This window comes from Rana temporaria, chromosome 3, assembly GCF_905171775.1.
Source record: "Rana temporaria chromosome 3, aRanTem1.1, whole genome shotgun sequence".
NCBI lineage: Eukaryota > Metazoa > Chordata > Amphibia > Anura > Ranidae > Rana > Rana temporaria.
The window spans coordinates 57,068,705-57,073,938 of record NC_053491.1 but is presented as its reverse complement, the minus strand read 5'-3'; the positions used below and the strand labels follow the sequence as shown (position 1 = coordinate 57,073,938).

General features: G+C 47.3%; 1 protein-coding gene across 2 annotated transcripts in view; it reads left to right on the top strand.

Annotated features, from left to right (window-relative positions):
* Positions 1–5,234, top strand: part of SLC30A4 (solute carrier family 30 member 4) — a 45,058-nt gene that overhangs the window by 559 nt on the left and 39,265 nt on the right. The window lies entirely within an intron of this gene.

The window sequence follows — 5,234 nt, the reverse complement described above, 5'->3', positions numbered from 1 at the left end:
GTGAGAGCCGGGGACTGAGGGGGGACACCACACCGTGCCCCAGTATAACTACCTCCCGGGGGGCACCGTGCCCCAGCATAACGCTCCCGGGGGCACCGTGCCCCAGCATAACCCTCCCGGGGGCACCGTGCCCCAGCATAACCCTCCCGGGGCACTGTGCCCCAGCATAACCCTCCGGGGGCACTGTGCCCCAGCATAACCCTCCGGGGGCACCGTGCCCCAGTATAACCCTCCCGCTGGCACCGTGCCCCAGCATAACCCTCCCCGGGGGCACCGTGCCCCAGCATAACCCTCCCCGGGGGCACCGTGCCGGGGGCACCGTGCCCCAGCATAACCCTCCCCGGGGGCACCGTGCCCCAGCATAACCCTCCCCGGGGGCACCGTGCCCCAGCATAACCCTCCCCGGGGGCACCGTGCCCCAGCATAACCCTCCCCGGGGGCACCGTGCCCCAGCATAACCCTCCCGGGGGGCACCGTGCCCCAGCATAACCCTCCCGGGGGGCACCGTGCCCCAGCATAACCCTCCCGGGGGGCACCCTGCGCCAGTATAATGCCCCACCACACTTTACACTGCAACCCAATACACTCCCCCGGGGACACCGCACTGTACACTGCAACTCGATAACCCCCCCCAGGATACCATACTGTACCATCAGACAGACGCAGTACTACCCCTGTACCATACACTGCAAGCACAGACCCCCTGGCATACCAGACATAACCCCATCACCATACACTTCTACCAAATATCCCCCCAGTGGAAAATGCCCATCTACCGTACCATATGCTTCAATTGGAGACAGTCCTCCAGGGGCATGGACTCCTCACCATACACTGCAACCAAATACAACCCTCCAGGGACACCACACTACCATCATACCTTACATTACAACTAAAGACACCCTCAGGGACCATATACTGCTACCAAAGGCAACCCTCTAAGGGACATGGCTATTCCTTCATATGTTACAATTAATGGGGAGTCAGACCTTTTACCACACCATACACGGCAACTAATTTAAAGACATCCCTCCAGGGACATAGCCCTACCACCATACCAAACACTGCAACTAAAGACACCCCCTTGGGGACAAGGCATTGCCATCGTACCATACACTGCTACCAAATACAACCCTCCGAGGTCACAGCGCTACCGCCATACCATACCCTGCATCTGTAGACATCCCTCTGGGAACTAAACCCTTCCAACTTACACTACAACTAAATACAACCATCTGAGAACACAGAACTACCACCATAGTTTCATGTACAACTGAAGGAAAAACTGTTTAAGTTTTATATACAATGCAGAAGGATTAGAACACCTGTCTGTCCCTGCTGGGAGATTTATCTTCTCTCTTTGTCCTGTTTACCACCAACACCAGGACTGAGAGACAATGCCAGATTTAGGGTTGTCACCAAAACGCGATGGGGGAAATCTTTCAACGGTGACTCTAGTTCTGGTGACAGCCAGGCATTCCCTCGATTTGGAGGGATTTCCTCTCACTTCCTATTTTAGCTATGGGACAAAGTAAACAGAGATCTCCCCAGTGGGTGGGACACAAAGGGCTTGCTCAGATTTGCAGCTCCTCTGAAAAGTGATCATTGGTGGATATCTTTTCATAGGCAGTTTGACAAGCAAATAAAACGATGAATACTGATTTAGCCTAGGTTCACACTGCTGCGAATTCAAAATCGCGGTAAAATTAGCGATTTTACCGCGATTTCGTGGCTGCGATTTTGCCGCGATTTCGGCCGCAATTTAATGTAAATCGCGGCCCGAAATCGCAAAAAGTAGTACAGGAACTACTTTTTTAAATCGCAGATGCGGCGTCGCACTGATTAGGACAGTGCCATTGCCGCCGATTTGAGATGCGATTTGACATGTCAAATCGCATCTCAAATCGTTCCAAATCGTACCCAGTGTGAACCAGAGCTTAAGGTTGCATCAGTTTAACATACACATTTAGTTCATTTTATATCAGTTTGCTCTTCAGTTCAGTTTGTATCAGTTTTCTGGCACCTTTCCCACGGGTGCCTGCTCGGCTTTTCCCCACTGAGCATGCTGATAACGGGTTCATCTCCACTCACTGTGCAGAGCGAAGATGAACCCAATCCCGCTCTACTCTATGGGGAAATTGGGTGAAAACGGATCGCCTGTCCTTTTTCATCCAATCATAACCGATCCACCAGACGGAGATTGGATAGCGGCAGATGTCAGCAGACATGTCACCGCTGCTTCATAGAAGAGACTGGAGGGTCTGATCAGGTCTACCTGAAAAACTGACAGACGGACCTGATCCGACAGCCTTAAGGGGTCTTAATCTGTTTGCTGTTCAGTTCAGTTTATATCAGTTTGCACACCCGTAGTTTACGTCTGTTTTTGTATTGTGTGGTCTTTTTTTTTTTAGTTGTTGAAAAAACTAATCATAGATGAAATAGTATAAACAGTTTCTTGCCTAAAAATGGTCAAAACAGAATAGATATAAACATACAACATCCGTTTACCTCGCACTGGATGGTCTAAGTGCCGGTTCACACTTCCGCGACTTGGGATCGGACTTGTGTCGCCCCAAGTCGTGTGACATGAGAAATTACATTAAAGTGAATGGGAGCCGTCTTAATGTACACTACTGAAGTCGCTTCGACTACAGAAAAGGTTCCTGTACTACTTCAAGGCGACTTGTACCCATTGATTTCAATGGAAGTCGCCTCCAAAGTCGGATCACTGTCTTAACTGAAGCAACTTTACAGCAGGAGAAAATAGTTTTCTCAGGCAAACCCCTCCCTCCCACATAGCTGATTGTTGTTTGATTGGCCACTGGCAAAGTTGCCTGTCCTGGAGGCGACTTGAAGTTGCCTCGCAAAGTCGTGCCGACTTTCATGCCACTGTATTGTGAACCGGCACGAAAAGGAACGCAGTCCTGTTTTGTTTAAAGCGATTGTATACTTATTTTTTTTACTTTTACCTACAGGTAAGCCTATAATAAAGCTTACCTGTAGGTAAAAAAAAATATCTCCTAAACCTTTACAGTTTAGGAGATATTCCCCCCGCAATAAGCAGCTGAATGCAGCGGGGCATGTGCACAGGGGATTTCCGGGTTAAGGCCCTGCGGACCTTGCCAGAAAGAATTCTCCCTTGCACATGGGCACGGGAGTGACATCGCGGCTCCAGCCACTCAGAGCCGTTGGAGCCGCAATACCCAGAATACACGCCGAGGCAAAATGTCATCTCCCTCGGCATGGACCAGGTAGGTTACTGATGCCTCGTTCTAAGGTAAGTATTTCATAATGAGCTAGTATGCGGTGCTCATTATGCCTTTTGCTTTACAGGGTTAAAAAAAAAAAAAGTTCAGTGGGTTTTCTGCGGCTTTAACAAATGCACCTGAACAGACACAGATGTTTACATCCGCAGGCCCATAGAAATGAATTGCTGTCTATTTTTCATCCAAAAATGGAGAAATGAGAAACAGACGAATGTGAAAGGCCCCTAATTGTCTTTGTAAGATGTTGGAGCTTCTGGTCATCCCAGCCAACACTGACATGAACTCTGTATGACTAATGCTGTCTTCTCTGGGCTGGACAAAAATACCAGATTGTCTTCTCTGCTAAAAATGACATGACAGCTGTTTGTAGTTCTGCAAAAAAAAAGAAAAAACTGTTGAAAGAAATTTGTAGACATAGCAGGAAAATGAAGATAAAGGGAAATTGGTTGCAGGGTTGCCCCACTGATCTCTGACCACTTCTGCTTATAGAACCAATCCCTAGTAATGTACTGACAGCTCTCCTGCTGACTGCCTTTGATTTATGCCGGGTTCACACTGGTATGACACGACTGTTGTATGACCGGCATCCTACTTTTCCCTGCAACTTTGGACTGATTTCCCTCCAACTTGAATCAACAGGATACGGTTTTGCTCCAACTTTGAGATAGTCTGACTTGTCCTTTTAATCAATCCAAGTGTGACATAAATTCCTTTTCCTGCTGCTGTAATCGCCATGTCGGATGTCACAAGTCGGATGGTTAGGACAAGGATCCGACTTGATTCGACTTCAATGGGCTGAAAACGGACCAAAGTAGTGCAGGAACCTTTTCTAAAGTCGGAGTGACTTGTGTGGGACTAGTCAGGACGGCTCCCATAGGGAAACATTGATTTGTGCACTTCGTGTTCATAGTCAGTGTATGTTGCAGTGTGAACCGGGCCTGACATACTTTGCTCTAGTAAACCAGGACAGTGAGAAGATCAGCTTTATATTCACTTCATTCTAATAAGCCTGACCTAATTGCTTTGCCCATGAGAAATGATACCATTTTGTTGCAGTGGTTTGTTAGTAAATCTTTACAACAGGCTGTAACACATGAAGCCTTTTGGACCTTCCTTTGTGAGCAAGGTTTTATATACATATTTTTTTTTTTTTCAATCATTTTTTTTAATTGTTTAGCAGTAAAATGACCTCAATGGTATTTATAGCCACGAGTTCACAGTACCGAAACGAACATTCAAGTAGCAGAACAAATTCTCATTTCTTGCTTCTGGGTAGATTTGTCTTTAGATTTAGATGCGGCCCTCAGTTTGACTTGTGGATACAAATGTGGCCCTAAGGCTGCATTCACACCTGAGCGTAGGGCGTTCGGTCGTTTTTTCGGGCGTTTTTTTTCGCGCGTATTCATGCTTATTTGCGCGTTTGCATACAGCGTCGTGCGACGTTTTTGTACTTCGGCGTTTCTTATTTTAGCCAATAGGAAAAATTATCATCTTTTCATCACTTGTTGCTATGTTGGTAGATTTTTTTTAATCTTCTGCATGGGCGACAAGTTCTATTGATTAAAGCGACGAAACGCCCATAGCAAACGCCTGTTGTCGCGCGATACGCTCAATACGCGCGTTTCCCATTACTTTCTATGGGGAAAAAAAAACGCTCAAACGCCTCTGTCGCTCGATTCGCGCGACAAAAAAAGGTCCGGGACTTGTTTGAGCTTCGCGCGACAGGCGTTTGGGCGTTCAGGCGTTCAGGTGTGAACAGTCACCATAGGGAATAATGTTAATTCTCCCCTCTGGCGTTTGTGAGCAGTGCGCTTCAGGCGTAAAAACGCCTAGGTGTGAATGGGGCCTGAGACTGTTTTGGGTTGGTAATCACTGGTCTATAACAGTTTTTTTGTTTTTTTTTTCCTTTCTTTTTTCAGTCAAGACAACACCCCTTAAAATTCTGCACCCTATTATAAGAATGTAAAA